The sequence below is a fragment of the Erpetoichthys calabaricus genome, chromosome 5 (assembly GCF_900747795.2).
Source record: "Erpetoichthys calabaricus chromosome 5, fErpCal1.3, whole genome shotgun sequence".
NCBI classification, from domain to species: Eukaryota; Metazoa; Chordata; class Cladistia; order Polypteriformes; family Polypteridae; genus Erpetoichthys; species Erpetoichthys calabaricus.
The window spans coordinates 13,548,542-13,561,374 of record NC_041398.2 but is presented as its reverse complement, the minus strand read 5'-3'; the positions used below and the strand labels follow the sequence as shown (position 1 = coordinate 13,561,374).

The 12,833-nt window shown below is 43.1% G+C and overlaps 1 protein-coding gene across 3 annotated transcripts in view; it reads left to right on the top strand.

The window, feature by feature from the left end:
• Positions 1-12,833, top strand: part of LOC114641729 (zona pellucida sperm-binding protein 4-like) — a 290,625-nt gene that overhangs the window by 224,865 nt on the left and 52,927 nt on the right. The gene's annotated exons all lie outside the window — the stretch shown is intronic.

Genomic DNA, 12,833 nt, shown 5'->3' with positions numbered 1-12,833 from the left:
GTGAGAAAACCAAAATGTTTCAAATTTGAAATCGAGAATTCCTGGAAATGAGTTCTTTTGTGATTGCAGCCTGTTACTTAACCCGAATCTGTATAGTGTGGACCACAGGGGGTGTACCAGCTGCCCTACCCCGACACAGACAGGCAGTGCACATGTTTAATTTACAGTTGGAGAGTCCTTACAGCACAGTACATACATTTTTAATTTCTTTCCTCTTCTTTTCCACCTCCTCCTGGAAATCTCCATCTACTCCCGCCCGACTCCGTCTCCCCGAGTAGTGGCGGCTTCCTCCGTTTGTAAGGCACCCCAGGTGCTTGGTAACCAAAGTGCTACAATTAAAGGGCTCGGTAGCTCTCTAGGCGCCCCCCCGGTGGTGGCCATGGGCCACAACATGGTTGAACTTCCATGCTCCAAGCCTGTGGCACCACTGCACACTTTGCCCTCCGGGAAACACTCCGATGTAGAGGCGTCCCGGTTGTCCGCCACAATAGATATAACATAAAACACGATACCCTTGCTTAGTGATACGGCGGTGAAATGATTTTGTTTAATGAAAGCTTACACTGCAGAGAATATAAAGATGAATGGAAGCGGTGACAAGACCCAGTCCCAGTCCCCAGTCATCTGAATGGGGGAAGCATTGTCAGGAACAAGTGGCGACGTCCTCCGGTCCGTTCGTTGGCTTCAAAGGTGCGCCGTGGCTTTATAGTCTTTCTTACAATACAATACAATGCAGTTTATTTTCGTATAGCCTAAAAGTCACACAAGAAGTGCCGCAATGGGCTTTAACAGGCCCTGCCTCTTGACAGCCCCCCAGCCTTGACTCTCCAAGAAGACAAGAAAACCCTTGTAGGGAAAAACCTTGGGAAACACAGTTCAATAAGAGACCCCTTTCCAGGTAGGTTGGGCGAGCAGTGGGTGTCAAAAAATAAAGGAGGACAATACAATACCATACACAGAACAGAACAATCATGTTCATGAACAATTCTTCACGTTCAGATGAGCATGCAGTTCCAAACAAGGCGACGATGCTTACATGAGGACACGACTCCATGCTGACTTAACAGACAGAAAAAGCACACGGTGACAGCATCTCTCAGTCTGACTGCACGCTGGCCATTTGTCCCTTTCCATCTTTGGTCGTACTGCTTGCCTTAAACACTCACCCAGCTGCTTAACCTGCCTAGGTGAGTAAAAGAAATCAGGCTTTATGAGATCTGTTTGCACAAAGCACAGTGACTTATTAAACTTGTGCTTACAGTGTCAAGTATATAGCACTTTACCCACAATGCTTGGCAAGGACCCAGGGACGTGAGCCCAAAAACGCCTCCCAATTGCAAGGCATGCCTTGCTGGTATTGCACTGCATAATATTGTGCCTGGCAGTTTGTGAGGGAAACGCATGCCAACAGGAACCTCTCGGTCCAGAAACAGTTTTTGTCTTATAAAAAGGTTTAGTGAGCACCTCTGCACGATTAACCACCCATTTTCCACCCTCTCGAACTTACACAGTTTGTAATGTTTAGGAATAAATCACGTAGAAATTTGTCTTGTATATAAACATCAAGAAGTGTGTGTGCGCATCTGTCTTGTCTGTCTGGCCCAGAAGTGCGAGGCTACAGCATGAAGCTGAAAGAGCTGGCAAGGCGGCCCCTCAAGTTAACGAGTCGGAAGAAGAAAGAAATGAGAGGCTACAGCGATGAAGCTGAAAGAAAGCGGCTCTGTTACCAAAGTGAAACCGGCGAGAAAAGAGAACCTCGCTTAGCCGCTGATAGACAAGTGAGGTGAACACGTGGGCAAAACGAAACCTCCGAGGAGAGTGAAACTCGCTTAGCCGCTGATAGACAAGTGAAGTGAGCACGTGGGCAAAACGAAACCTCTGAGGAGAGTGAAACTTGCTTAGCCGCTGATAGACAACGGAGGCAAAATGAAACCGCGGAGAAAAGAGAACCTCGCTTAGCTGCCGATAGACAAGTGAGGTGAGCACGTGGGCAAAACGAAACCTCCGAGAAAAGTGAACCTCGCTTAGCTGCTGATAGACAAGTGAGGTGAGCACGTGGGCAAAACGAAACCTCCGAGGAGAGTGAAACTCGCTTAGCCGCTGATAGACAAGTGAGGTGAGCACGTGGGCAAAACGAAACCTCTGAGGAGAGTGAAACTCGCTTAGCCGCTGATAGACAACGGAGGCAAAATGAAACCGCGGAGAAAAGAGAACCTTGCTTAACTGCTGATAGACAAGTGAGGTGAGCACATTGGCAAAATGAAACCTCCGAGGAGAGTGAAACTCGCTTAGCCGCTGATAGACAAGTGAGGTGAGCACGTGGGCAAAACGAAACCTCTGAGGAGAGTGAAACTCGCTTAGCCGCTGATAGACAACGGAGGCAAAACGAAATCGCTGAGAAAAGAGAACCTCGCTTAGCTGCCGATAGACAAGTGAGGTGAGCATGTGGGCAAAACGAAACCTCCGAGAAAAGCGAACCTCGCTTAGCCGCTGATAGACAAGTGAGGTGGGCAAAACGAAACCTCCGAGGATAGTGAAACTCACTTAGCCGCTGATAGACAACGGAGGCAAAATGAAACCGCGGAGAAAAGAGAACCTCACTTAGCTGCTGATAGACAAGTGAGGTGAGCACGTGGGCAAAACAAAACCTCAGAGGATGAGAGAAAAGGGAGAAAAACTCACTTAGCCGCTTATAGACAAGTGAGGTGAACACGTGGGCAAAACAAAACCTCAGAGGAGAGTGAAACTCGCTTAGCTGCTGATAGACAACAGAGGCAAAATGAAAATTGCTGAGAAAAGAGAACCTCGCTTAGCTGCTGATAGACAAGTGAGGTGAGCACGTGGGCAAAACAAAACCTCAGAGGATGAGAGAAAAGGGAGAAAAACTCACTTAGCCGCTTATAGACAAGTGAGGTGAGCACATCGGCAAAACCTCTGTGACACAAAACAAAGAGACTCCAAGCCACATCAGTTCTAAAGCTCAGCCAGGCATTCGGAAAGCGATGAAGGCCTTGAGGCGAAGCCCCCACCTTGTGCACAGACCGCAGCAGTTCAGCTTGTTAGACAGCAAAGCAAGAATTCAAAAGGACCAACCAATGAAGGATGGAGATGAACTGGATGCCGTGAACAATATGCAGACCTCCTGCTCTTGTTCCATGTATACCGAGACATAACCCCTGGGTGGCTTACGGGGATTGAGTTAAGAACAAGGGGTGAGCACAGGACGGGGCGGTTCAAGGCAACAGAAGACAAATAACTCGGCTACAGAGATGGAAACAGTTACTCGGTTGGTTGGGAATTGCTGTCGGAAGAAGGATTAACCTTGTGAATCTCCCCTTGTGATTAATAAAGTATCTATCTAACCGTGCAAAGGCCCAATAAGATTGCCAGATTGCTTTACTGGAAAATACAACTTGCCAGTACAACTGACAAAATTTGGACCACCCTGCAGGTGGAATAACAGAAATCGAGGAGGTATGAGTGACTTTGGACAGACCACTACCAATGGACAGAAGCACTTACACTCAAAACCCAGACACTGACATTTTAAGAAAAAGAGAATCGCTGAGGTCTCAGTCCCAAGTGGTTACTGTGCTTGGAATGGAAAGGAAGCAAATGATCAAGTGTCCAGAAATACAATTTGAAAACAGCCAACCAAGATTGTGCCAGTGCTGTTGGCATCAATAAGTCTCATCCCAAAAAAAAGTGTCCAGATCCATCTACCAATTACCATTACTCCATACAAACTATAGAAGGAGGCACTGTTTAGAACAAATACCTTGCCAAGCCCTAGCAGCAAATCTAACAGAATAACAACAGTAGAAGAGCAAAAACCAATTCAGGACTAATGAGTGAGGCTCACTCTTCTCTAAAAATGGAGCAAACCCAGCCTCAGTAGAGAAGCTGAACTCCAAGTGAAGCCTTTTTTGCTGTTCTGAATGTGGCAAACGATTCTCACAGATTAGCAATCTTTAGAGCCCCAAAGGGAAACCTCATTGCTGAAGTTAATGCAGTCAACAATATTTACAGGATGCAAGTCACATCGGAAAAGAACTTTAGAAGGACTAAGATTGAAGGAGATGGAAGGAGTTTGAATAATCCTCTGAACTAAACAGGTCTTGTTGAATACCTTCACATGGCCTGTTTTCATTGCTGTGGGACTCTTTTCATAGCATGTAGTCTGTTTGTTTTCTTGCTTGCCAAATATTTACCAAGAGTTAAGGGGGCACACCTCCTCACTTTGCCTCCCCCAACCCACCTCACAATAGTTGGTTGAGACAGTAGAACATTTTGAAGTGAAGTGACAAACACAATTGAGGGTGTTCCCAGAAGTAGGCCTCGTCCCAGGCAGCCTGTCCACAAACTCTGTTGATAAGCTTTGTCCTTTACAGCAAAACCAAAAAAAAAAACAATTGAATTAATTAAGAAATTTATTTAAATTCCTCTTTATGGAGAGGAAACTGTAAACCTCTGGCTGGTGAGACAAATTCATCAAGAAATCTTTATGAGCAAAGACTTTATGTTAAATAAGCCAAAGCAGAACAAAAAAAAAATGTCAAAAAAGAATCCCTAAAAGGCAGCCCATCTCAAACTTAACTTCTAAGATCACATCCAGTATTCAAGAACCACAACTGGAGGCAAAGTATGTCGGATTCAGAAAATGAGCCCTGCCAGTAGATGCACTCCTTCCAAACGTTAGTGTATGAACTGCTAGAGGACCTGCTGCCCAGTCTCAAGGCTGTACCCTGAGAGTGCATCTCCAGCGGTGCAAGTAAGAGTTTCACTGGACTCTGTACACGGGGCAATAATGACCGCATAAAACTCTAATAGATAACAGACCTGAAAAGGCACTATATAACAGACATCCATAAAATTGTATAGTTAAGAAAGTTATGTTTGGAGGTAAGGTCCTTCTACTCAGTAATCATGCAGATGGAGAGAAGCAGTTACCACATGCAAATAAGAATTGCACTGGACTCTCTACAGGGGACAGTAAGGACCTTATAAACTTAAAAATAGGCATAGAATACACCATATGGGTTGTTGATAAATATATAGACAGATGGATGGATGGACATTAAAATCTGTATAGTTCTGAAATTCTTCAGAATTTCAAGGGGTGGTCCTTATACTAGGGTGTCTTGATGCCATTGGGAGGCGATTATCACGTGCAAGTTAGAATTTCAGTGGTCTCTGTTCAAGGGACAATAAAGACCCAATTAACCTATAATAAAACAATAGATATGGTAGGTGCTATATAACAGAGATAGATAGATAGATAGATAGATAGATAGATAGATAGATAGATAGATAGATAGATAGATAGATAGATAGATAGATAGATAATTGTCACTTTATGGAGTTATAGGCTCAGTAATGCACAGTTTCCACTGAAATTCTTACTTGCATGTGCTAATCACCTCTCTCAGGACCCCTGATCATCCATCCATCCGTTGTCCAACCCGCTGAATCCGAACACAGGGTCACGGGGGTCTACCCCTGATTAGTGACTAGTAAAACTTCTCATTCTTGCCTTGCACAATATCAGGATTGACATTACAGAGTCCAGTGGAATGCCCTTGCCTTTGCCAGTCCCATCTCTTGGGGAACCATTACAATGGTCAACAAGCATTTTGCTACTGGGATTCTTTCACTTGCTGACTCCAAATCTGAAAACCGTTTTCGTCCAGCAGCACGTCCCATTTTTTAGTTATGATGTTCCAGGTCTAGGACAACTAGAGTGACTGGACCATAAAGAGCGATGTGTTTCAGCATTTAAGAAATAAGTTTGGTCTCGGGGAAAAGTGAAGCCAAAATTAAGGAAGGTGTTTTTGTTGGCCCTGAAATCCGTGAACTGATGCTTGACGAGGAGTTCAGAAGGAAACTGAAGCCAACTGAATCAGCACCAACATTCGTGTAGGTTGTCCAGAATTTTGTTGACCATCACAGAGCAGGGAATTATGCTGAGCTTGTGGAGAACCTGCTGAAAGTATATCAGCTTACGGGCGCCAGAATATCACTGAAGACGCATTTTTTAGATAGATAGATAGATCTTAATTGTCATTGTTACTTTTACAAAGGAATAACAAAATTTTACATTCTCATCTTGACTTTTTTTCACCAAATCTAAGCGATGTCAGAGATGAGCATGGGGAAAGATTTCATCAAGATATAAAGGTGATGGAAAACTGATATCAGGGAAAATTCACTCTGAGCATGATGGGCGACTACTGTTGGTTCTTGCAAAGCAAGACGGATGTGCAGTACAAGCGCAAACGTGAGTGTCTCCGACATTTTTGGGTACGCTGACCTCACTTTTATATTGAGGTAAATTGACATAAATATACTTTAACGTGTCTCTGGTACCGCCTTCTGGTTTGTTTTCACAATAAACACATCAAAACAATTTTGGTGGGACAGAGTCCAAAATCCAGATATTGTGTTGATATATTGATATTCAAAAGTGTCAAAATGTCAATGATGTGTATTTCAAAACCCTGACATGCTAGCTTAATTCCAATTTCATATATGAAATCAGTGTAAAAAACTTAATAAAGAGCTGGTCTGAAGATCCCAGAAGCAAAACAAAAAATATTTTTTTGTAGACCAGTGAAATTCTTCAGGTAAGAGAGAGAGGTTTTGAGGTCAAGCTGAACTGCTTGACCTCAAAACCTCTCTCTCTTACCTGAAGAATTTCAAAACTGTAGGGACTTCTATTTCTTTCTTTCTATTATATATCCAACCAATCCTGCCAACTATGCTAAATTATCTATGTATCTGTTATATAGCACATTTCATATCTATCTATGTAATCCTGCCAACTACCATACCTTGTATCTGGTATAGAACATCTGTCTATGTAATCCCCCTATCTATCTATCTATCTATCTATCTATCTATCTATCTATCTATCTATCTATCTATCTATCTATCTATCTATCTATCTATCATATGAATCATATCAGTTTATTATGTTGTAAAACAAAAAAGTCAGAAATTTCCAAAATACTCCATTTATCACAAACTTCAAAATAAGAACACCAAATGAGCAAAAGAAATCCCATAACAAATTCCAAAAGCCCAAGATCTTAAAAGAATGGAAAACACAAAATGGCAGCCAAACAACAAGAGGTGGAGATTCTAAAGCCTCAGTGGGGCCTGCTGAGCCCTCAAACCCACCACTAGTAACGGCCCTCCATTAGCCAAACACCTGCTTGCAAATCCAGGAGGCCAAACCCCCAATGGGCTCAGAACAAAAAGGAAGAAGACAAGACAGACGACTTTTACAAACGAAGAGAATTATTAAAAAAGACAATGAATATAAACAATTACACAAGCAAATGTGTATGGTTATACCGAACATTATTTTGTTAAATAAAATGTTTATTTGAACCGTGGACTTATGTCTGTTCAGATTTGTCTTGGGTTTGGGTGTCCGAGGTGGTCACTATAAATAAATATATATATATATATATATATATATAATGTGTGTATGCGTAAATATTATATATATATATATATCCTTCCATCCATTTTCCAACCCGCTGAATCCGAACACAGGGTCACGGGGGTCTGCTGGAGCCAATCCCAGCCAACACAGGGCACAAGGCAGGAATCAATCCCGGGCAGGGTGCCAACCCACCGCAGGACACACACAAACACACCCACACACCAAGCACACACTAGGGCCAATTTAGAATCGCCAATACACCTAACCTGCATGTCTTTGGACTGTGGGAGGAAACTGGAGCGCCCGGAGGAAACCCACGCAGACACGGGGAGAACATGCAAACTCCACGCAGGGAGGACCTGGGAAGCGAACCCAGGTCCCCAGGTCTCTCAACTGCGAGGCAGCAGCATTACCCACTGCGCCACCGTGCCGCCCTATATATATATATATATATATATATATATATATATATATATATATATATATATATATATATATATATATATTTTTTTTTTTTTTTTTTTTTTTTTTTTTTTTTTTTCATTTATATCCATATTTTATATGGAAAAATGTTTTGGAGTAATCTATTGGGCTTTTGCTGGAAATGCAGAAATACTGGAATGTCCTTCTGTGTAGCTGCTCTGTTTGAATGACAGACTCCTGTTGGTCACATGACCCTTTTTTTCCCCATATAAGATGAAGGGGTGGGGCTGGGAGGGCGGGACTGAAGTGATGCAAAGACTTCTTCCTCCTGCTATTCCTCCATTCTAAAGAAGGTGGGAGCATTGACATGCCACCCTACTGCAGGTACTCTGGGACACGTTCAAGTCGGTCTGGCTAAGAGGTTCACCAATCCTATGTATATAAATATATGAATAGATTAGAGTGGATAAACTTTATTAATCCCATGGGAAAAGTAATTGCATACAGTAGCAGAAAAGTCATTGTGCTTCCCCAAGAGACTGCAGCGTGAAATGCCACACTGGCTACTATGGACTGGTAGGACATTTCCATCAGCTTGCTGCACACATCAACAGACCTAAATCTCCTTAACAATTCTGCTCTGCTCTGGCTCTTCTTGTCCAGTGTCACTGTGTTGTCAGAACAGTCCAGTTTGCTGCTTCTTGTAGCTCTGCACCACTTCCATGTCCTCCCCCTGGATGGTGGCTGGTGGTCTCAGAGGCTCCTTGGCATATTAGAAGTCTGCCACCGGTTCTTTTGTCCTGCTGATGTTGAGTTGCAGGTTGTTGTCCCTGCACCAGAAGACAAAGTCCTTTGTGACTTTTCTGTGCTCTGACTTGCCTCCATGATTAATGGAGCTTATGATGGTGGAGTCCCCTGAGAATATCTATTGTGTGCTCTGTTTACTTGTTTGTGTGTGTGTTTGTTTCCCTTTTGTATTTTTGACAATGGTACTGAAGAATTTTGCAAGTAAAGATTTCATTACACACATGACCTGAACTTAAATACGCCCCGTAGATGTGAGTAATCACTGCCTCGTAGTGTAGATGGACATTTTCAGGGTTCATTCAGGTTGGCTGGTCACCCCCTAAATTTTGGGAGCATTTGTTGTACTTAATACTCTACCAGATATTAACAGTGTCAGTGCAATATGGCACCCATCATTATTACTATCAATGAGGCAAACGGACAATTTTAGTTGTACATATAGTGTTAGAAAACTTGCCCAAATTCCTTTTCCTTGTGATTTCACAAAGGCAGATCTTACTGAAAAGAGGTTTTTTTTTTTGTTTTTGTTTTTTACCACATTTTTAGGGTCACTCCTTAAAGGCTTCACAGCTGGACAGTCACATCTGTTCCATGACTTGCTTTCACATCTACATGTAATTTTTTTTTAAATGTGATTCACTGAAGGTTTTGCACATGAAGACCACCTGGCTGGTAACGTTGCACCCACCCTCTCCTACTTCTTGATTCTTACAGATGAGATGGGGGAAATGTCCCAAATGTCATTTATTTTTGGTCTCAAATGCATCTTATAGATTGCATTCAACTAAGATCAGAACATATCTGACAGAGTTTGCAGCCCAACTCCAGGTCCAGACTTTGGCCTTGTCACGTCTTGAACTACTGCAACTCTCTGCTGGCACAAGTACTGACATGTGTCACCAAGCCTCTGTACTTGAGTGACAATGTAGTAGCAGAGTCTGGTGTTTAACCAAATTCTTTACACAATCTTGAGGTGGTAATCGATTACCAGCTGTCCTTCATGGAACATGTTGCTATGGTCTGTCAGTCTTGCAGATTAACTCTACACAATACTCACAAGATCAGACCGTATCTGAAAGAATATGCGGCACAACTCCTGGTCCAGGTTTTGGCCTTGTCACATCTGGACTACTGCAGCTTTCTGCTGACATGAACTAATGGTCTGTGTCACCAAGCCACTGCAGATGATTCAAACTGTGGCAGCATGCTTGTGGTCAACTAGCTAAACTGGACATCTCTCTCTCCTCTTTTTGGATGACTCCACCGGTTTCCTGTATTGGTGCGTGTAAAGTTCAAAGGCTTGATGCTCACCTATCGATTACTTGAGGTCCTGTGGACCTTCTGGCCCCTCAGGTCTGCTGATGAATGATGTCTGGTGAGGCCACCTTTTCACAGCCTGAGTCTTTTCATGTGTTCCTCCTAACTGGTGGAATGAGCTGCCCATCTCCATTTGATCTGCTGACACCCTCAATGTATCTGAAGAAACATTTGAAGACTCTTGTTCTGTGAAGTTCTGCCTAAGTGGGTAAAGGCTTTGTCAGGTCCAAGTGGCAAAGGCACTCTGTGGTTTTGGTCTGAACTCTTTACCTCTGATGCTCCCGTCACACTTGTTCCCAAGGTGTCCCCTAGATGGTTGTGTTCTTGATTATGTTGGCCTCTGTTAGAAGTCACTTGGGGTAAAAGTGTAAATGTAAGTAGGATTCAAGGAGAAAACCTTAGCTATCCAAGAGGAGCTTCAATGCAAAAACTCACCAAGATGATCCCCAAGAAATAATGACAGAGAAATAAAAAGTCATTCCGTGTACGACACCGGACCCACTGTGCCTGCCATTAAACAGGATCTACAATAAGACACGGGGGTGTTGTTGTGAAGGGGTGGGAATGCCTTGGAAAACTTTCCATTGCTGAATGAACCAGGAACTGTGTGTACAATTGAGCAGAATTTTCCTATGGAGTGCAAGTGTCATCGGGGCATGAAGCAGGGCAAGGAACCAAAAGACAAAAACAACTAGATGGTTCAGAAGAAACCAAATGAAAGTTCAAGTCCCGACCTGAGCCCCCACAGTGAGCAGTGGACACTCACAGACTTACTAATGGGTCAAGATCAGGCTAAGCGAGGGTAATGTGACAGACTGAGATTGAATTATACAAAGCGTTTAGTGTTGAAACCTAGGGGGCAATTCATTTTTCCCATGGAGGCGTTGGAAAACTGCATTCCTTGAGTAATGAAAGTCCTGACTGGAAAAATGTATCGTGTGTCCAGTCCGGTTCCCTTTCTCTAAAACTGTTTTCCGTTTAAGGGGCCGAGGCCATTCATTGTAGGAAATATGTAGAAACAGAGAAGATGAGGAATGGGGGAAGAGTTTCCCACAGCACTGTATACCTGTATGAATGCCTACGGTTGTATTTTCCAATCTGTACAGTGTTGCGTTATCACAAGAACAGTCTGAGTAGCATTAGTTTTTAAAATGCAGTGTGAACAGAAGATCACCTGTTTCGGAGGTCTAATGTGAATTGAAAAACAGGTGAAAATACATAAACCACTACCAGCTAATTGCCTTTTTGGTCAGATCTTTTTCTGGTTTTGTCTTCTTTATTTGAAAACTGTTTGCATTAAAACTGTGCTTCTCTGATTTCAAACAGCTCCACAGGACAGTCATGGTTTCTCCTTGTCGATGTTGACTCAAACTTCTCTCAATGTCAAGCATCAGAAGAAACACCCCAAGGAAAACAAGGAGACAACTGGGGCCGACAGCTGTACAATCTGTGCATCTCCACATGGCTCTGTACCTGCTGCAAAAGTAACAAGAACAGACAATCGTGCAGATGTATCTAAGACAGTTGTAGTTAGTCTGTACATCTGCAAAGCATGCGGGGAAAGTATTACATTCAAATCTGATTGTAAAACAGCATGAGAATTGTCCATGTGGAAAAGAAGCCTTTTCGCTGTTTTGAATGTAGCAAAAGATTCTCACGGACCAGCTACCTTCAGAAGCATTCAAGTGTCCATACTGGAGAAAAACCTCACTGCTGTTCTGAATGTGAAATTCTAATTTTATGACCAGCATCTGTACTGCGGAGGATGACAATGACAGTGACCATGAACAAGACGCGACAACTGTGTCAACTTGCAAGTGTTGTAAAGTCGGTCCTCACTGCTGCTACAAGGTGCTACTCCGGTTGAACCCCTTAACTGATATTTACAAGAGCACTGGGCTCGCCTACAAGCTCCTGTGTCACAAGTGCAGAAAGATCCTTCTCTGCGTTGAAGAGAATCAAAACACGCCCGAGAAGCTCAATGACGCAAGAACATCTTGAGGCGTTCATGTTGATGTCGGTGGAGAAAAGTATCGTAGCCAGACTCGACACTAACAGTATTGTTGATGATGTGGCTGCTAAAAAAGCAGCAAACTGCGTAAGCTCCTAGCCTACTAGGGTACTGGCACTTGGACAGGACATCAACATTTAACATGTAACGTGTAAGCCGTGTTACTAAATTTTCATGAAATTTTATTTCTAAGCATGTCGTCAAATTTTAAGTTGTTTCTAAACCAGCGGTTCTCAAACTGTGGGGCGCGCCTCCCCTAGTAACAAAAAAGGGGGCACGAATGTTGCCATATGTGGTGTAATTTTGTTATTCGTAGGGAAATTTTAAACTTGTAGCGGTGTATCGGCAGTAAAAAATATAGGAATACATTTTATTAGGGTTTCAAAAAAACGTTACGGGGGCGCGATTAAAACTGTTATGAAAACTCGGGTCGCAAATACTTAAAGGTTGAGAAACGCTGGTCTAAACAGCAGTGCACAGATTACGTTTGGCAACAATTTAGATTGAGTGTATATCATAGGCTAATAGCGAGTGGCGAGCCGCATACTCATCACAAATTTTAAGAAAATGACAACGAATAATGGGCCGAGGGGGGTTGACCTCATCACCTCACTTGACTTTAAACCGTTTTGCTCACTGAAAATCGTGTCTGCCTTTTCACTTGCAACTGGTCCGTCTCAGTCTCAAACTCTGCAAGATGTCCCGACAGGGTTTAGGTGCTCATGGCTCTGGACATCACACCACCTGAAATCCTTTTGCTTGGAGCCCTTGAACCTGTGACCAGATGACAAGAAGTGCAATCGAGAATGTGCTGGATGAGTCCTG